Source organism: Miniopterus schreibersii (assembly GCF_964146895.1).
Source record: "Miniopterus schreibersii genome assembly, chromosome: 3".
Taxonomy (NCBI): Eukaryota; Metazoa; Chordata; class Mammalia; order Chiroptera; family Miniopteridae; genus Miniopterus; species Miniopterus schreibersii.
Window position 1 is genome coordinate 46,305,089 of NC_138103.1, and position 21,528 is coordinate 46,326,616.

General features: G+C 41.4%; 1 protein-coding gene across 2 annotated transcripts in view; it reads left to right on the forward strand.

Annotated features, from left to right (window-relative positions):
• The window catches only part of EFNA5 (ephrin A5), a 266,681-nt gene that overhangs the window by 221,522 nt on the left and 23,631 nt on the right, over window positions 1-21,528 (forward strand). The gene's annotated exons all lie outside the window — the stretch shown is intronic.

Genomic DNA, 21,528 nt, shown 5'->3' on the forward strand with positions numbered 1-21,528 from the left:
GGGCATCATGCTAGTCATAGATTCTAGATAACCAGATAACCACTTCCCAGACCTCTGTGCATAAGTCACCTGGCATCATGTTAAAATGCAGATTCTGGCTCGGGGGGGGGGGGGGGGGGGATGCGGCGTCTGAGATTCAGTATTTTATAAAGCTCCCAGGTGATGGCGATGCTGTGGTCCATGGACCATACTTTGAGTTAGCAGGGTTATAGGTCATATCTCATTTAGGCAGCTTGCTGTGTCTCTATCTGGACTTCCTTTTAACTAATATCAAAATGTTAAGTGATCTGGCCTTTCCCACGTTTTCACTGTCAGCTGAAGGAGTTAAATGTTTACTTGTTTAGAATTCCATTTACTGAATAGCATGTCGTGGCTCAGAAGTGTTGGGGGCTACAAGATGCAAAGACACGCCCCTGCCCAGCTGGTGTGGCTCAGTGGTTGAGCGTCGACCTATGAACCAGGAGGTCACATTTTGATTCCAGGTCAGGGCACGTGCCTGGGTTGTAGGCTCGATCCCCAGTAGGGGGCGTGCAGGAGGCAGCCGATCAATGTCTCTCTTTCACCATCGATGCTTCTATCTCTCCGTCTCCCTTTCTCTGAAATCAATAAAAACATTTATATATATATATAAAAGACACTTCCTGTCCCCAAGGAGTGACTGTGTAGTGGGGAGCAGGCATGTCCATAGGCCATTGAAGTGCAAATAGGCAATTGCTGAATGAAGATGAATGCAGGGAGCAGTGGGACCCTGGTGGAGGTTGTACCTCACCTGCTCGAAGAATTGGGACATGCAGTAGAGACATGGTGCGTAGAGATCAGAGCGACACCCCCCAGTGTGCTCAGCATCGACTTTCACCCCTGCTTGCCAGACCAACATGATGAAGAACATTCCTGTTCTGACTCATTTCTTCAGTCCAAGGATCCCCACCTACTCCCAACCCACATGTTTTAAGTCTACAAAGATTTCTAGCTCCCCTTCTCCAGAAAACAGGATTTTATAATAGGCCGGATTTCGCCATCACAAGGGCACTCTAGCTTATATTGGAATTGAATTTAAAAAGGAAATTGAACAGTACCAGTTTTATTATTTCAGTGCATATTTCAGTTGTTAGTCATGAGAAAACATGTGAAAGCCTTGATACTATCTCACATTTGATCCATAAAATAAGAAAAGGGATATTGAGTCCCACGGATGGAGGAAACACTGGCGAGCCACTAGTGAGTTCACATGGTCTCGGGCAGCAGGCTCCCGCCTTGTGCTGATTTTTTACTTTGTGGAAGAATCCCATTCAGCGTGTGAGAAAAAGGAAAGAGGAGGACTTCAGCTGCGGACAGCAACTCATTAATTGCCTCACTCTAAAAGATCATCCCAAGGCAGGAGGAAATTATTGCATTTCCAAGTTTTCATATTGGTTTCTCAGGTTAAAAAAACAACAACAAAGCAAAACCCAAAAGTGAACAGAGAGTACTAAGATGGGAAGCGTGCTCACCAGCTGACTGGTTGATTGCATGATCATTAGAAATTCTAGAATCCATTGAGGTTCATAAGCAAGATGTTATTATTCAAATATACCCATAGTGCTTATGACTCGTTTTTCCTCATTTGTGGTTAAATTCAATATTTCACTAAAAACCATTATGTGTCTTCTATAACATTCATTTAACGGAGTCATTTAACTGTCAAGGGCTCCTGTCAAAGTAATTGTTCCAAAATGCTTCAAAATATCAAGAGCTTTTTGCTGTTCAGCTGAGTTTAACCTGAATTACATTTTTTTAATGAAAGGTAAAATAGCACAAAAATTAGCAGTGAGATACTCGTTTACAAGAAGCAGAGTGGCCTGTAGTTGGTTAAATAGAATTTTTAACCATGTTTTAAAACCACAAGAACATCCTTCCCTGTCTTTTTAGTAGTGAAAGGGTTTCCTCTCTCTCCTTCACTGCTGAGAGCTGGAGCGGCAGAGCTAATGTGGCTGTCTTAGCGGCGTTTAATATACTGTGGTCATAATTAAACTAGAGAATTCTTAGGGGAGAATTGGCCCTCACTTGAATTCTCCTCTCTCCTAATATGCGTGGAATGAACAAAACGATTGGGAAATGGCTCCTTTCACACTTACTGCATCACAAGAAGCTGTATGGCTGATCTCAGGAGCAAGCTGACTGCCCACCGGTCAGTTTTATACAGTGTTCTTACCAGGCCAGGGGTATATTTCAGCTCTTCTCGGCCTTACTATCTCTTGCAAGCTTTCCAAGGAAACAGGAAAGCTATTGCCTAAAGTAGGCAGCCCTGCTTTTGGGTGCTAGAGGAAGGGTTACATTTTGTGGTGACTGAACCAAAATTCAGATGTAAACTTGGATTTGTGGGAAGGGAAGGGGAGTAGTTCACAAGAGGATGTCACCTCATCACTTAGACTCTGAGAGGACACAAATCAGAGGGTTCTTATCAAGCTCTGCTTTACCCTCAGCAAGATTTATTTCCTCCTTCAATCCATCGAGGTAGACAAAATTAAGAATACAGTAGTTGGAAATACCTCATATGAAATTTCCAGCTTACTTTAAAAATAAAACATTCTTCACAATTCTAGATCCTTTATTTGTCCCAAGAATGACTCTATGCCATGTTCTCTTTCCTTGGGAACAGGCAATATATTAAGTTGTTATAATAACTGATTATTGCTAAGGCAGAATGAGCCCCTGCTCGAATCCGACACATACTGTTTTTAATCTCCAGGAGTTATTTTGGTAGGTGATTGGCATACTGAATTAGAGAAAGTCGGTGGTATTTCTATCAGCGATGGATTTGCAGAACTGCCCGCCAATAGGTTATGGCAATAGTCATAGACTTCCTAAGGCAAAGGGTTAGTTCAGAAACTTCAAAAATACTCATTTTAGAGATGACTCTCATAAATATTAACCAACGAGAACAGGTTTGAAATAAGTTTTGCTGTTGCTATTTTTAAATTAGAAGAGGCGAAGGAAAATAAATAAGGCATAATAGGTTATTTTTGTAAGTCAGTAGAAACACTGATTTTGACTGTCCTCTTTTGTAACGTAAGGTAACCTGAGTCCCAGGCCCTCCCCTTGACTTAACGGGCTATACGATCTTGGGTAAATCATTCAGTCTCTCTGGATTTCCAGCTCCACGTCGGCAAAATAATGTGGTTGCAATAGATGATTTCAAACATTTCTTAGAGCTTTACTATCCTAATCTTACTCCATTTTCCCAAAGGACTGCACCATTAGGGTAAGAGAGAACATCTGGGAAGTGGCCCAGCCGAATGCCTTTTCCTTACTTAGTAGGTGTTCAGTAAATGCCAGTTAAAGGGATACTAGGGGAAATGCAGAGTGGAGAGGCCTGTTAGGTATTAGACTTGTTAAGCCCCTGCCACCCCGTCTGACCTACCATTACCTGTGACCCACTAGTGCGGCCTGCGCCTGTCTGCTTTCCTCCCTGGAGCCACCCCGTCAAAGCCCTCCAGTGGCGCACATCCTGCCTCTCCAAGACAAAAATCTAAAGTCTCTGACCTCTCCAACAGGCTTCTCCCTGGCAGGTACTCCTCTCTTCCCCGCCCTCGGCCTCTTGGACTTCTCTTACCGCCCCCTCTCCGCCCTGCTGTCTCCAGCCGCCCGCCCTCCCGTTCCGCCTGTCTGTCCGCGCCCCAGACAGCAGGCCCTTCGTACTTTCTCATCTCTGCCTGGGGATCGCATTGCCCCAGGCATCCATGTCCTTGGCTCTCACTTTCTAAGTCTACACTAAAAAAAAATATATATATATATATGTTGGAGACAGGCTCTTCTGCCCTCCTTGTATAAAGATAACACCTCTGTCATGCTCTTCACTTTTTACCCTCTATTTATTTTTTCCCCTCAAGTACTCATCACCCCTGACATTAGATATTTATGGTTGTTTGTTTCTGCTCTATGCCCTGTATTATATCGTTTGACACATAGTAGATGTTTAATAAAAGAAGATACTAGGGTTTACTTAGCACTTCCTCTGCACCCTATAATTCTCAAAACCGCACTATGAGATAATGATCTTCCATTTTCACTGGGGAAGAAACTGAGGCACAGAAAAGTTAGGTAACTTGAAACAGGTTTGCACGGATAAGAAATGGTTGATCCGAGAGGAAACTGACTAAGCGAGTAAAAGGAAATGAAGAGATAAAGGACTAGGTATCAAATGCTTAGAAAGGAAAAAAAAACACCCATATTTTATATTGTATTTAAAAAGATTAGGAACAATTAGCACTACTGTTTAGAAAATACTACTTTACAAACTGCCAGAAACCCAAATCAGATAAGTAGCAAGATACATTTTAAACACATTTATGCATGTTCAGCTCTCCATAGGATACTTTTCCATCTTCAAAAGAAATTTCAACTGTATCTTCCTAGATGGTTGATCCTTTTAATATGATAACTTCAGAAGCCAGAAAAGTTGTATTTTCACAGAAATTCTTTTTAAACCCACTAAAATATTCAGCATGTGGAATCATGATTCTGCACTCGATTCAGGAATGAGTGAGTTTTAATGAGAGACCTACAGTAAGGAAGACAAGTGCCATTTTCTGAAGATGATACTAAAACAACAGGTAATGATTGAAGCATTTGCTATATGTAAAGTGTAGCTGATGTTCTTCAAAAGATACTCGGAGTAGAAACAGTTGATAGCCACAGCACCCAGATGGAAACCGGGAGTTTGTGGGAGATGATTGGAATACACCCTTCCTGAGATTATTGGTGAGTAAACTTGAAGACTCATGTTTATTCCTAAATATTGATAGGGGGATAGAAGTGCAGAGCTAAAAAACGTCCATTTCTTTGATACGAGAATCCTGGAAATCTCATTAATGAAAATAACTTAGGGAGGTGAAGACTTCTGCTTTAGTCTTTTTGGTGTGCATATTTTTCAAAATTAGAAAAAAAATCATGAGGACAGTCTGTGTTACTATGAGCATCCTTGCTTATTTGCAGGTGAGTTGTTTGGAACTTAGAGTGTAGTTTCTCATAGAAGTGTTTCTACAATCAGGCAAGCTCTCCATAGTTTGGGGAACCTACTGAACCATAATATTATTTAAAACTGTATATTTTTAACAAAAAAATAGTAGAAAATATGTAGAAGACCTGTTCAATAATTATTTGTCGAATGCATAAATACCATAGTAGTAAACCAAATAGAACAAAAAAGCACTTAATTTTTTTTATATTTTATATGCTGGTGTTTGAGAAAAGCAGATAAATTAGAAGACCCAGGTTTTACGGCATCCACTGCATCAGTTCCCTAGTTTTTAAATAATGTTTTTGATTGTATGCTGGAGATACATCAAAGGAGAGGATGGGCATGATTTTTTTTTTTTAAAGGCAGCGACTCTGGTAAATGCAGCCTTGAGCTCAAATCCTCCTTATATACTCTAAATAGCGGTGTCATCAAACCTCACTTTCTAATTCCGTAAATTGGGTACATAGTAATAATTTACTACCACCATTTTTCTTATTTCCAAGACTCTATTAAAGATATATTTTTTTTGCCCTGGCCGGTGTACTCAGTTGGTTGGGCATTGCCCCATGCACCAAAAAGGTGGTCATGCCAGTTCAATTCCTGGTCAGGACACATGCCCAGGTTGTGGGCTCAATCCCCAGTAGGGGGCAGCTGATCGATGTTTCATTCTCTCTCTCCCCCATCCTCTCTCTTTAAAAATCAATAAAAATAAAAAATTGAAAAATAAATAAAGGACCAGTTAACTACCAAATAGGTAACTTCGTTTATCCAGATCTGAAAATGTTTTCATCCTTTTAAAAGTTAAGGCAACTTGAATAGTCCTGATTGATATTGTAATTTAGTAAAAAATTTCATGAATGCCTAGTAAAGATTCACATTTTAAGTCTATGTCCTGTCTTCTGAAGGAATTACATGGTAGGATTATATTTGCCAAAGGGAATCTTCATTCCCTTTTAGATGTCTGGGTCTTCAGCAGCTTACAGTAGGACTCTACATTAATAATTATTTGGGTCCTAACAGTTCACACCAATCTGCCTTTTTTTTTCTGAGTTTTCTTATTGAAATAGAAGTGTGTCAGAACAGCACATTTATCAAAGCAGGAGGTAATCTTTTCCATCTTTCAAGTCTTTTACTCTTTCAGGGGAGGTGACCTTAAGTACAATGTACTTTCTTAAAATGAACAACTCAGTATTTGTTTCAACATGTGTGTGCGTTTTGATTTTATTACTGAAAAATTGTTTTGATTACTGGAGTCTTATTTTAGCATTAAATGCTCTAGCATATACTTCTGCTGAGATTTAAACGGTTTATTTATAACGGAAATTTCTATAAGGACTATGTTTATCTACTAGTTCACCCCCTGTATTATTTTTAGGTATGTGGACTCAGATCATGGTGTTCAGCAAGACATATTTGTATTAACGCAGAAGGGAGCTGAAGGGCAGGGTTAGGAAATTTGTAAATTTTAATATCTTTGTAGTGAATAGGAATGTCTATGGCATAAACATTAAAAAGTAATTGCTCAGATATAGATATAGAGTATATCTTAGTCACTAAAATCTGTGAAGGGTTTTTTTTTTAAGGTTTGCTTCATTTCAAACATACAATGGGACAGTTTTTCTCCATTTGGACACTGGAAGTTTGTCTGGGACTGTATCAGATTTCTTCCTGAAAATAGTCATTGTCTTCTCTTTCTATATTTCCCATGGTCTGCAGTGAACCTGCAAGAATGCACCGTTTTGTTTCAAGCCTGCGTTTTAGAGAATCGTGTCTTTTTCAAGTTGTCCCCAGCCGTCTTTCGGGAAAGCATGAGCGGGTTTCAAGGGCTCTTGCGTGAAGGTTAAAGAAAGAACAAGAAAGAGGATATTTAGGGACTTTGGGAGAGTCTTCTGTGTTGATTGTGAGCTTCCCTCTGAAAACGGTTGTTGCCAGCGGAGCCTGTTACAGCCTGCGGAGCTCAGCTCGGGCGTGGCCGGGCCGCTCTCCTCGCTGAGTCAAATCAGGTGGAGGGGCAGCTGCGAGGAACACGGGACATTTGAAAACACTTCGTTGTGGTGGTGGGTTTTTTTTTTGTAGATTTGGGGCTATATTATTTGGTCATGTGGGGAGAATTTTAAAAAGACACACACGGCCTGTTAAAGGCCTGGACAGAAGGATGAGGTGCTGTTACAGGGCATCGGAGAGACGAAGGCCCGGCCCGTCTGCGGAGGGGGAAGGGCCAACGGCACTGTTCACAGATTTTGACGTGGGGAGCATTCTTCTCTTTTTCATTGCTTTTCAGAGAGAGTGGAATGGGGGGGGAGAAACATCGAGGTGAGAGAGACACATTGATTGGTTGCCTCCGGCACTCGCCCTGACCTGAGCCGGGGGTCGAGCCTGCAACCGAGGGACATGCCCTTTGCTCGAATCGAGCCCAGGACCCATTAGTCCACGGGCTGACGCTCTAACCACTGAGCCAAAGCGGCTAGGGCTCGGGGAGCATCCTTCAAGCTTGCAAAGGGAGCCTTAAAAGCCGCTGCATAATTGGGGCCTGATAGAAATTCACGGTATCAGTCATACGAAACTGAACGCTCCTAAGTATCCTTCCCATTGTTTGAATTTTTCAAAGGCTGCGGCGCTCAGATAAGAAGCTCAAAAACCAAACCGTTTTTATTTGTGCTCCTTCTATGAATTTAAAATGCTATTACAAGACTGAGGAAACATGTAGTGTTCTGACCTCCCGAGGAGGAAGAAGGAATTGTGTCACCTTTAGCTTCCCGTTTCCCCCACTGAGACTAAATGCTGCAATGGAAACAAATGAAAGGATTGTTCTTTTTATCCCTAAATGTCAAAAGTGGCCACATCTCCTAGAGAAATACCGCACCTGATTAATTGTGTAATTTCACAGGGAAGCGGTAATTTTCGGCCTTATAAACATGTACTGCACTAATTTGATTTCAGAGTTAACCGAAAACAGTTTAATGAGCTGCTGTATCATTGTGTGTGTGCACTGTTACCCGGAGCAGATGCCAAGAGGAAGGAAATCACACGCTAGTGACACTTGGAATAACTGTTTATACTTCATTGACTTGGGGTTGTCAGCGTGCTCTTCTCTGTTTCCCTTAGTAACTTATTAAGGCAACCAAACTCCAGTGTGATGCTGTCTGAGTGTCATTTGTTGTAAATTACACAAGCACGCACACACCAAACGCTTAGTCAGTCTTGAGAAGAAAGCACTTCCTTGCTTAGATGACCAAAATACCATCCACGAGACGCGCACGCAGGGTGGAAGGTGACTCCCAGGGCCTTGCGTGCTGGAAGAATAGAATCTGGCCTTTCATCAGAAGAAATACTATTTCCACAGAATCCTCCACTCATCTATTCTTGCTCCATTTTAACAGAATGGTTGTGTAACTCTTGGTTTGAAAGTTGTCATACAGCCTCACAGCAGGCTTATATTATCTACAGAGTTCTTTATGAGGAAATATAAATCACCACAAATGAGACTTTTCACAGCCAGAGATATGTAGAAATCTGTGTCAGTGCTTTGCTGGCTTGCTAAAAAATATCTCTAGGCTCCAAAGCTCTCTCACAACTCATCCCCGCTCCCTACCCTTTTGGGAAGCAATTCTCAAAACTTGAGATTTATGTTCCAGAGAGCTGATCGTGGCTATAAAGTTTTCTATTCTCTCTTTTCTTTTAATATTAATGCAGAGAATGAGGCATTATCATTCATTATTTTAGTCCATGAGTATCCTGTGGGCTTGAAATACGGTTTCTGGGGATATGGCTTACCTCTGTTTAACGGGAAGTAAGTGGACTTTGGCAACAGGCTTCTTTTCTGCTGAATATATTTAGGCAGATTGTAGAAAATTCACATTAGGGACAGAGCTTTAATATATATGCTATGTCTAGGTTTGGTTTTAAATTTTAAAGCTTTACAAAATATAAATTCATTCTGAGCTCCAAAAGTAAAATATCACGAATTGGAAAATAACCAGACGCCTATTGTTGTTAGGAATTAGAAAGGTATCTTTTCATTTCCAGCCAGCTCTATCTACGTTAATGTTAGGTGAGATTTCGTTTACAGGGAGCACTCCTTTTTGCTTCCAAATTTTTAAAAACAAATAATGTCTCTGAATCATTATAAAAGAGTACATATTGTTGTTAATTTAAACTTGGCCAAATTTTTGTAGCTCCGATGTCTGGCTTCTAATGTAAATTTGCTTTTTCTAATTTTTTTTTTGCAAAATTTTTTAATGTTATTTTTGTCGTGTAAGCCCATTATCCTTGCCCTGACTAAAATCTGAATTGATGATGTTTTGTCATCATGTATGTTTTGCTTTAAGTTTCAGTGGGTCCTTAACCTTGAACTCAGAACTTCTCTCTTTTAGGCCTAATTTTTAAGGCAGAAAACTAAACAAGGAGAGTAAAATAGAGGCCAACAATATGAACAAGCAATTTTTATTTTTATTTTTTGCTTTTAATAGATTGCTTAAAGTTCTTGCTATATACACCAAGGGCAGTTCAATTAATTTTGAGAACATATAATAAATACTGCGATGATTTAAATGAAGTTTTGCTATCATCGCCATAAAGGATTACTCAGACTTTGACCAATAATTCCTCCCCTAACATTTGTTCTGATAATCATAATCATAGTGATTTAGCATTTATTGCAAGTTTGCTGTGTGCCAGGCACTGTATCAAGCACATACTTGTTTTAACTCATTGAATCTTCATCTGTGATGTTGGTACTATTATTTTCCCTAGCGTATAGATGAGAAAACTGAGGCTGGGAGAGAAGTAACTTGCCTGAGATTATGTAATTTGCGGTGGAGTCAGAATTCGAACCCATGCAGTTAGACTCCAAGTCTAAGCTCTTTATTCACTTACTTCATAATACATTTTTTTTAAAATATATTTTTATTGATTTCAGAGAGAGGAAGGGAGAGGGAGAGAGAGACAGAAACATCAATGATGAGTCATTGATAGAGCCCTCAACCCGGGCATGTGCCCTGACCGGGAATCGAACCCCGACCGCCTGCACCCTAGGTCGATGCTCAACCGCTGAGCCACGCCTGGCCGGGCCGTAATACATATTTTTAAAGAAGTTAAAAGGAGACAGATTTCAAGCGCCCTTGGCAAGTCATTCTGCAAGTCCCTCCCTACACCCTGGAATGTAAGGTAGATCCAGTTCAAAAAATGGCTAATGCGACCTGAAGAGGAATGTTTCGTGTTAGTTTATGCCTGAGATTCACACCCTACGAGGGGTATGGGATTTTAAAGTAAAGCAGAGCCCTGGTGAGTGGCGTGGAGGTCAGAACGTGATGCCATAATAAAATGGGTGCTTTGCTTGCCCCACTGCAACTGGACGGAGACCTTCAGTGATTAGCAAGACTATTGGAAGTGTGAGTGCCTTGGGTACCCTGAGTCGTTCTTTCAGAGGTGTAGATTTGATGAACAGAAGCAATAGCACCGGGCAGGCATCGGTGGATATATTGCAAAACCTCGTGGGCGACTGTCTCAGCATCACAGCTTGTTAACATGACACGTCGGGGATTGCCTTACCTTGTCCTCCAGCCGCACGGCAGCTGCAAAGGATTGTTTCAATTATTATAGTTGTTGTTGCTGCTGCTGCTGTTACTTAAAATCCACCAGTTCTTCACAGACTTGAGGTTATTACGTATCTCCACCAATTCAAAGTGATGAGTAGAGACTCTGCAAGGGGGAGAGCCAAATTTGAGAACTTAGAACATTTGAAATCTTTAGAATGAAGGTCGGGAATTACGGCAGCCGTGTGCAGGCACCCACATTTTACACAGGAGGGGCCACACGCTGGCTCCTGAGGGCTGTGGGCACAGTTGGGGAGAAACCCACCCCCTACCCAGCAGCGCCCCAGAGAAGCAGCTTCTCACAGCCCCGTGCTTTCCTCTCACCGGCCTCCCCTCCGCTGAGGGGGAAGCCAGAGGAGCGCAGCCTCTGGGGTCCGTGAAGACAGGCCTGCCTGGAATGGAAGCCGAGTACCTGGCAAACAAACGCTATAGGTTGGGCCAGATTGGGGGGGCCGTTAATTCTGGTCTAAAGAGTTTGGAACTTTCCCAGCAGGCGATAGGAAGTAGTATGTTTTTGAAGGTGATACTGATTTGGGCCTTAGCATATAAATACATTGAAACAGGTTTAGGGCTAGACGCTGACTGGTTATATAATAATTGCTAACATGTAGTCAACAGTTTTCTGTTACACTGTTTACTTGTATTATCTCATCTGTGCCCTAGCACAGTTATGTGTTAGGCACTGTTATTGTTCCCACTTCACAGATGAGGAAAGTGAGGCACAGGCAGGTCAAATAACTGGTCTAAAATCACGCTGTTCCTGTGCAGTGGAGCCCAGCTGAGCAAAGGCATTCTGACTCCAACGTTCACGCTCTTGGCTCTTTTCCATGTATAGCAAATATTGTTCGGACACTTATTCCATAAATAGTGCTGATACTTATGAAGAAATTATTCTAATCTCAGAGATAATAACACCCTTTATCTGAATTCCCATTGTTCCTGAATTGTCTTCAGTTTCTTTGCCATGGCTGCAGTTTTATTTACTTTTATTTATTTATTATTATTTTTTTTTAATTTAATTTTTTTTTGCATAGCTTTTATGTTTTTATTAAGTGAAATTGCTAAATCAATAACATTTGCTGGATTATTAATTCAATCAAATAGCAGAATTTCTGACCTTTAGATATGAAGTGTTAGTTTATTGTTAAAGTTCATTGTAGAAGATTTATTGCAGCTATTTCCTGAAATATTTATAATCAAAATGCTACATAAACCTGTTTATTAAAATCTGCTTGGGCTTTTGGTACTGGTGCATCATTAAATTTGTAGAAAACCTGTTGTAGACAGATACACTTCAGTATTACATATCATTTTCTCATTAGGCAAACAATTCAATACTCCCTGAGCTGTTACCCGTCAGGCCAGTGTAGCGGACACCACAGAGGGACAAGAGAAAATACTCGATGTAATCTTTGTCCTCTGGGAGCTCATAGTCTACTAGGAGAAAAATGTATCCATGAAAATAACAACAGTAAGAGAAATAAAGTAAATTACAAGATTGACACTGTTCATTGACAAGAGGGAGAGGATTGCGTCCGATGGAAGACATTCAAGCGAGCGCTGCCTTGAGGGGCAAGGTGGCATTCGGGTTTCAGGGCTCCAGACGCTGTCCTAACCCTAGTGGGTCACCCACAAACGGGGGTAAAAATGCAGGTTCACAGAACCCACTTCCAGGAAATCCGATTCATTAAATTTCACGAGGTTGCAGTAGGGAGCTTCATTTTCAACAAGCTCTCCAGAAGTTTCTTCTGTTCCGCACTTTGGGAACGTCGGCTTAAAGTGGGCACGGACGGGTCTGAAATCAAGGCACGGAAAGGGGGCCCCGAAGCTGGGCGCGGGCCGGCATCGTCCGGGTTGAGCAAGGCGGCCTCTGCCAGGTGAGTGTGTGTGTGACCAGGGACCGCTGGTGACAGAGACCGAGCTAGCCTCAGATAAAGTCCCAGACAGGCTGAGGCTCTGCGAGTCGCTCCTTCAGGATGCTGATGACAGATCCTCCGCCTCTCTCACCAAACCGCCTCGTTCGCTCCACGCGTAGGTGAGATACAGGTCCCCGGGCTGATGCTCGCAGGGGCCGGGTGACCCTTTGGGGTTTCTGGGGTTTTTATGTAACTTTTAAATTTTTTTGTAATAAAATGAATTCCTTTTACAAAGTGCTAAGCTGTGCGGGGATAAAAATGAGAAAGCCACATGAAAATAGAGAGGAGACAGGCAAGATATTTAGCGATAAGAAATGTTAACTTTGGAGCAGCAGTTTAGAAGGAAGACATGTGCTTGGGGACAATGGGAAGAATAGCGAGTAGCTCCCGTAATATTCTATTTCTGTAGCACGAGGCTGTTGGAAGGAACATGGAAGAAGTGGGTGTCTATTGTCTGTGACCTTTCGTGCCTGTCAGTTTATGTTCTCTTTTCCCTGCTGTTCGGTTAGAGTCTGATGAAAAGGGAGTGTATCTAAATGGAGCCGTGATTTGGTTATGATTAAAGGTCAACAGAGATGTATATTTAATCACTATTTATTACTGATGTAATGGGTTAGACAGCAGTCGTGTTTTTAACCATATAACATATCCCGATTCCTAGAAAATAAGACCGTTATTTAATAGTTTTTTTTAAAAATATTAAGTTTAGAGGACTAGATAAGATGAGAATGAGGGGATCTGGGTCTTGACTCCATCACTTATTAGGTGTGTTAATTTGGGCAGGAGGTTTCAGCCCTATGACTCAAGTTTTCCATGTATAAATGAGTTAAAGTGCTAGTTTAATAAATGGTATTCTTAATATTGATATTTGAAAGGCAATTAGTTACTTTCCCAGTTTCTGTCAAAATTAATGATAGCTTCCATGACAAATTTTTATGGGTACTTTAAATTATACATTTGCATGTGTCAAAAATAGTTCCTATCATCAACTAGTTTGAAATGCACTGGTGGTCAGAAATAGCTTACTGTCATTTACTCACAAGGGCATTTTTCTCACATGCTTTGCCGAATCAAATATGACCAAAATATATTAAGTCGGTCGTTGGGGTTCATTTAGAATGTTCTACAGTGGTGAAGATGCAGAAATACCAGCCTGCCACTTAGAGAACCACTTTTTTGGGGGGTCACAGCCAAGACTGCAGTGGTCAGTTGGATTCATACAAAATATTTTTCAGGGCTACCTGGAAAACTGCTTCGCCGCTGGCAAGGCTTACGCACCTGTTTTCTCCCCACAGAGGCTCATACCTGAGAAACAGAGAGAAATGTTCTTTTCTAAATTGAAAAACTCAGCTGTAGTTTAAATGAATGGGATAAATTATCTTTTTCACAATTATCCATTAAAGGGAAAATTGGAATTAATATTAATCACAGATGTTTCATCAAGTTTTATCATCAACCAGATTGACTGCCAAAGTGCTTTCTGGAAGACAGTTTCTCTCCCTCCCCCACCTGCTCCTGAGAACAAACTGTTATTATGGGTCCTTAGATAAAGATTAATGGTTTTGGCAGTTCACTTAAGGAAATCCGTATTTTACTGTACATTCTACTTCAGCTCAAGGCATATCTAAAAGCATGGCTTGTCACCTCCCTTATAACATAAAGACGCGAGGTAGTATAATTCTTCCACCATCAGAAATAGATTAACTAATAAGCAACCCAAGGTTCATATCACCTGACTCATATTTTCAAAGTTTTGACAAGCTTTGTTTATAGACGAAATAAGCAAAATGCCTATCTAATCCTGGAATTTTAGCAGCCATATTTTTATCCATCACACTTAACTTACTTTAATATTACTTTTCATGTTTATGTCAACTCTCTTTCTGGAATAATTCATTCCCAGCTCTGTGACCCTTATAGTAATTAAGAATAGTTAATAGTGCCCCACTCATTTGCCAAGTACACCACAGAGGACTACTGTATTCACTGGTAAACAATACTTGTCAATTCTAGCTAATTGAAACAATGTAAAAATAAAAAAAGAACATTTTCCCTGTGAAAGGCATTGATTTTTTCTTTAACTGAAGACCTCTGGGTGGGCAGGAACCAAGGCAGTGCTAGGGATCTAGAACATAGAAACGAGTAAGTAATCAGAAGTCTCTCATCAGGACTCAGCCATTTGCTCTTCTGAGCTCTAGCATGTCTCTATTCCTGTGTCACTCTACTCAGGATTCAGGTTCCTGGGAGAAGGGATGGGACGGGCACATATGCCTGTCCTTTGGAAAGAATAAAAGAGCAGCTTGACTGACAACCCCACCAAGACTGCATCGAAAAAGGAGTTCTTCAAAGTTTCTGTAGTTTTTGTGTTTGGTTTTTGACCTAAGGAAGATAGGCAATGGTGCAGAATAGGCAAAAACACCCACTGGCCGAAACAAGGGTGTATGTCAATGATGAATAGTAGTGCAGACTATGTGGAATTGCTCAAATCAAGGGGGGGGGGGAAATCTGTGTGATAAGTCCTTTAATTCCAAGAGGGCCAGAGCATCCATTTAACATTTATATTTCTAGTTTGTTGCACAGTAATGTTTTATCTTTGCCTAGTCCTTTTGCAGGCTTTGCTGTGTTCCAACAGATTAAAGAATGGGACTCATTTTTCAGTTAACGTTTCTCTCACATTTAATTGATTTTCTTTCTCTTAATGGAGTTAATAAGAAAAAGCAAAGACTCCAGACAAATAGTAGAAAATTACCTATTTATTTCCAGCTTTATTTCATTGATGTCAACAGAATACAAGAAATGCAGTGGACTGCTTTCAGTCCCCTTTCTGCCATTGCCCGACTCTAGGCAGGTCTGGGATCAGTCACAGAACCGAATCTGTTTACTCAGAGTTAAAATGAGGGAGTTGGGCTAGATTGGGTATCCTAAGGTGGCTCCGGGGAACATGAAAATTACTAAGATGTTACCATTTCTGATAAGTTAAAGTTAAGTTTGGGAAATTCTGGCTTAAATAAAGCTAAATTTCTTTTCCCCTGAAAGACTTCTTGGCGCCTCAAATATGACACCATGCATTGTAACTCTCCCAAGAGAGTGATGCAATACGAATCGTTCACCAGACATGACTTCGAAACCCTTTTTTCATTGGAGCATCTTGAGGGACCTTGCTTCCATGGGTTGAGTTCAGATTATTTATAAATCCCTCTGCAGCCTCAAAATATCCTATGCATGTACTTCCGAGTCCTGAAAAATGTGAAATCTATTTTAGCATCACTCGTCCTCCAGCCCCTTTTCCTCTAGTCAGAATAACCAGACTTTCTGTGTAGTTGAACCCACATCCTTGCATCGGCCTCATTTGAGATGAGCAACAAATGCAGGTTAGGTGTTGCTCCCTTCAAAGATTCGTGTGTTAGTAGCGAGTCATGCCACTTACATTCCTCGGGCTGTTCCTATGAGACCTGTTTTAAGTTCTTAAAATAACTTTTCTGGTCTTATTTTAAGTGTAGATCCAAAACATGAACACAACACTTTGATTAGGTCTGAGAAATAAGCCGACCATTACGACGCACGTGCAGTTTGTAGCCCGCGGGGTGTTGTTTCCCCTGAGATGTACCTGTGCTTCCTCTGCCATCCTTCTCTTCTTTATTGAGCCTCATCACACTTTTGGAGTCCATGTCACTAGCTGTCTTCCAGGACTAGTGATCCCACCCAAATACTACTTACAAACCTGTTCTCAAGTCTGTCTCACGTCCTTTGATGAAAACGTTGAGTAGTGCCGTAAGAATGACTAAGTGGGTACTGGAGGCGGGGGGCACTCAGAGTCGGTCCTCAACATTGATAGCCCTGTTTTGCAGTGAGTGACAGCCAGTTTGGCACTGCCCAGCTTATGTAATAGTCTTCTCTTCTGGCATCGCATTGCTCTACAGCTGCTCCAGGGCATTGTCCCGCCGCACCCTCAGGAGTGCGCCTTCTCCTCTACAGGCCGTGTGAAAAGTGCCCCCTGCCCTGTGCTTTGGGTCATTGCATTGTGCCTGCTGGTCCCAAAGGGTCCCCAAAGCCTGGATGTTGTTGGAAGCGACTCCAGGATATAGCTATATAGGGGCTTCCTGAAAGGTGAGGCAGTGTCCCCACCCCCATGAGTTCAGCAACGTGGGCGAACAGGGCTAGGTTTTCAGTAAATGCTTTTTACTGCCTTGTGTCCGGTGCTCTCTTCTAATCAGCAGCTGTATCCAGATTGCAGGAAGGCTCTAATTGAACTTGCCCTCTTGGAGGCCTTTAATGTCTTTGTGCCAAGTTTGATACAGAATTTAGCCCTTGGACTAGGCCCTTTGGTTCAGAGTTGATGGAACCACCCACCCCAGAGCCTCCAAACTCTATCTGCCTATCATGCTCCTTGCTTCTTGACATTTTGTATCACTCTCTGAAATGTAGGGTCCTGAGGGCAGTGACTGTAGCGCTTCTTTCTGATTGTAAACATAGGGTCTCAAGGGAAGCAGGGAAGGGTGAAGGAGCCCAGCAGAGCCCGCCAAGGCTTTCACGGTGAGGACTCCAGCTTTCTGGAATTTTTGATCTGTGCAGACATAAAGAAAATGACAAGGCAGATACTGCTAAGTATTTTTTAAATTGTGCTTTCTATTCTAGAGGAACTTTTCAACTGAAACAGGGTAGAAGGAAATAATTAATGTTGATTTTATCCCCTTGAGGAACTATGAACAGGTCTATATCATTTTAAACAAGCATGACACATGAAAATGAGGATTTTAAGAAACATACGTTGCATAGTGATCATTCCACTTATACAAATGGATTTTTTTTTTCCAGTAGCCCTGGAGCATTTTTTAAATGATTTGATTTCTAAAAACCCAGTTTTCATATGCCATTCAGGATCAAATTGGTTGCAAGAAACAAAAGTAGTTGAAATTTTTGAAAAGATAGCTGTAGGTGAGTGGGAAGAACATTTCTTTGTGGGCGGGATGAAATTCTCAGTGCCTGAAAATTGAGTAAAATTTTACAAACCTCTTAGCGAGACGGCAGCTGTGGTTGGGATGGGGGGTGGGGGGGTAGTGTGGGGGCCAGCTGGTATGCGAGTGTTGTGTTGCTGAGGGCTAGTGGTGGAGCAGCTCTGGCCTTGGCTAAAGTTGTACGCGTAGAATACGTCACTTTACTGTGTAGAGAACAGGGGCTGGTAGCTACTTATGAGAAATAACAGTTCTATAACTTCATTAGCCCTTCAAATTAGCATCACAGACAGCTCCCACTTGTCACTACTGTGCTTTCTGGAAATAGAATCATAAAGCAGAGAGTTGTAAAGTGCCTCCCATTTTCCTCCAGGAGTAATACCTTAATTGAGACTGTGTCTCTGGCCATATATTTGAGAAAAAATAAATCATAACGATGCCCAACCTTACAAAGACGCAGCAGCCATAACCTTCCACAGTTATTTAAAATAGTAAAATTCTACTCTTTTCTATAAAAGGGACATAAATGTATTATACACATTGGTTTTACATGCACTCTAAAGAATATGTTCAGCAAATAAAAAGTTCAACTATACCGTTTCATAAATTTTAGCAGAACTAGCTATATTATAAATCCATTATATATTTAATTCATAATAATTTGGTTCCTTGTGTTTAAGGAGCTTTAGGGATGATTTCTTTGCCCTTGTTCTGTCCTCAGTAGTTTGGGTGAACTGGTTTCTTTCTTTCTTTTTTTGATAACTGTCCGTGGGCAACTTATCTGATATCCTCTAGCCTCAGCTGAACTTTGAGGGGTTACTTGACCTCTCTGAAGTGCTAAAGCTCAGTTTCTTCAACTTGTAAAATGAGGAGACTGAACTAGATGGTGCCTAAGGTTCCCAGCCTTGAGTTTTGTGGTTCAGTGATTAGGGTGCAAAAGTGCCCGGGGCTCAGCTCCTGATGAGGGTTGGTGATGAGACTCGCCTCCAGGTCTGAGTCCCCCCTTATGCATCCTCAGGCTACCCGGGGCTGCTGCTGCTCAGCATTGCTCCAAACAAAGGCCACCAACCCCCGGACCTCCCTCTTGGACTTGGTAGTGGCTGGTATTTTGCCATCACCTGCCTTCACCCTTCACAGGCGTGCCTTGAAAACCACCACCAGGTTATTAGTAGAACCTTTTCAAAGGTACTTTAAAATCATTTTCCTTTATGCAGATATGTTTTAGTGCATCTTAATTGTATTTGGAAAAAAATAACCCCACCCTCTCTGGAAAACCAAGCCATTCCCTCACGTTTATAGCAAGCTGAAGGGCCTACTTGCAGTGCAGGAAACCACGTGCCTACTCAGTTACTGGAGATTTATTTTCCTTTTTCTACTCCGAACTTGTGATTTTGTGGGCATTCGTCAGTGAGCAAACATGTGTTTTCCTGGGGTGACCTTGTCTCTCACTCATGTATCTTTCTTTCCTTTCTTCATTCAACAGATGTTTATTGAGTACATACTGCTGGCCAGATAGTATTTTAGACTCTGTGAATAGAGAAAATAGCCCTGCTTTAAAAGAACCTACACCCTCTGGGATAGCAGGGCTGGGAGGGGGCATGAGCAAACAAATAAATATGAAATATGCCTGGTAGTTGGTAAATGCTATGATGAAAAAATGAAACCGTGAGGAGACTGGAGAATATAAAGGTAGGGAAATTGCTGTTTTTTACATATATATATATATATATATATATATATATATATGTACTTAATATATACATACTTAATATATAATATATAAACATACTTATATATACGGTGCTTTATCTATATAATTATGTATAACATAGGGTTATCACTTTACTGATTAATTATATAGGGTGATATATATATATGGAAAAAGAGAGAGAGCGCAAGCACAGGAAAGGCCTTTCTCACCTGCTAACACATGAGAGGGAGCTAAAAGGAATGAGTCTATCTGGCGAAAGGGCATTCCAGGCAGAGGAAACAAAACTCCAAAGGTGTGAGGAGGGGTGCGTGCCCCCATGGTTGGGGCAGGGTGAACAGGGGGAGCTCTTCAATGTGTGTGAGGTGTGTGATGGATGGAGGTGGGGTCACAGCAAAGATCTGGGATTTTACTCTGAGTGAGATGGGAGCTGGGAACCCTGGAGGGCTTTGAGCAGAGGGGTAACATGATCAGACTGAGGATCCCCCAGGATCACTCTGGACTCTTGCCCATCTGTCCAGAGTGGAGCAGAATCCTTTGTTTCTCTGGATGGAATGCTATAGGTTCTGTTCAGTAAGGGGAAGACTTTTAGGGAACTAGATGGTGCAGGAAAATGTTCTATGTGCTGGTGAATAGGACGTTTATAGCTCAAATGCCTAAAGGGAAAAAGAAAACATAGAATATACGAAGTTGCCCTTGGTGTACCTTATTAATGAACCCATGTAATTATTGGATTTAAGGTATAAAAATTAGTGAATCTGCTGCATCTGTTATTTTTCTGAGACATTAGAAAAAGCCATGGGCTCTGTCTATATGTAGATAGGCAGGTGGCTTTGGCCCCAGCAAGAAGCCCCTCCCCCAGACAGAGCCCTCTCAGTTGGATTTTGGACAAGAGGAATTTCTGCTTTACATGCTAATTCTGGTTCTTGTGCCACAAAGTTGTCAGCTAATTTACTTCTTCCCTGGGCCACGGCCAAGGCCCCACAGAGGCGGGAGCAGGCAAGAGCTGCCCAGATCCCAAGGGATGCCGTGGGGTCAGGGACGGCACTGCCAGGCCGAGAAATCTCTCCTTTCACAGGGGAGTGTGTACTGAGGACACTGCCCATTCCCCCCATTTCTCCTTGGAACCCTGGGTTACCGCTTCGTTTCCTATTTCCTCCGGCAGCGGTGCGTGTGGGTGCGGAGGAGCACAGCGGTTACAGTGATATGAAAAGACTCTCTCCTGACATGCACCTGATTAGGAAGGATGCACAGGGCGTGTCTGTGCAGGCAGAACCCCCACTCAGTTTTCTTACGGAAACCTCCTGTGCATGCTTAAGATCACATAGTCAAGTTCTACCAAGTTTTAACGTATCCCCAGACTTTTTTGGAAGGACTTTCAAGAGCTTCTGGGAAATTATGAAACAAATTTTTGAAGTTGGGCAGTCATGAAGAAAAGTATGATTTATACCGCAAACCTAGGTTGTGGAGTTTTGGCATCAGAAAGACTTGGATTTGAATATCCGTTCTGCATACACTAGCTGTGTATGTCGTCAGTAACCACTTATCCCTCTAAGCCTCAGTTTCCTCGTCTCTGAAATGAGGATAATAATACCTGCCTGGCAGGACTGTTCTGAGGATTAAATTTAATAAAGCTGGCACAGTGCCTGGTACCTAGAAATAGTAGATAAATGGGAGCTATTATAATAATATTATTATGCATCCTGAAATGAAGTTCCCTCCCACCAAGCTCCACATCAATTAAGAAATAATTTCATGTTTCTAATTTGTATTTGGTCAGGTTAAAAAGAGAAAAAGAAACATTATGGCGAAATAATATTCTAGAGTAATTGGTGCCAAAAGAATCCTAAGATATAAAAATATAGGTCTTGTTATTAATCCCTTAAAACAGTCATGTGTAACCATTCTGCGAGAGATTTATTGACTACGGCATTCATTCGGAAATGCTAAACTAATGAGAACTTGGCCATTAGTTGTGATAATGGTCTATCATTTGGAGCGTGTACCATGTGTACTTATTTGGCCTCATTTCAAAATAATGAATTATTTCATACTCATTTCGTTTCTCAAAAATGTCCTTATGATTTAGGTCATAGTTTGGATTATATGAATAGTGTTTCTATAATCCATCGTCTAAAACAAACTAGGTGATTTTGAGCTATTTTAAGATTGAGAAACTTCAAACATTTTTTTTCTCTCAGAAATTGCATAAAGGGGTCACAGAGGCTTCTTAAGCCTCTAATTTGTCTTTTGATACCTATACTTGATTGTTATTAAGGTTTATTTTCCCTTTTAAAATAGCTCTACACAGAGAGAATATACTGCTAAATGCTACTGTAAGGGAATGTTTACAGATGCA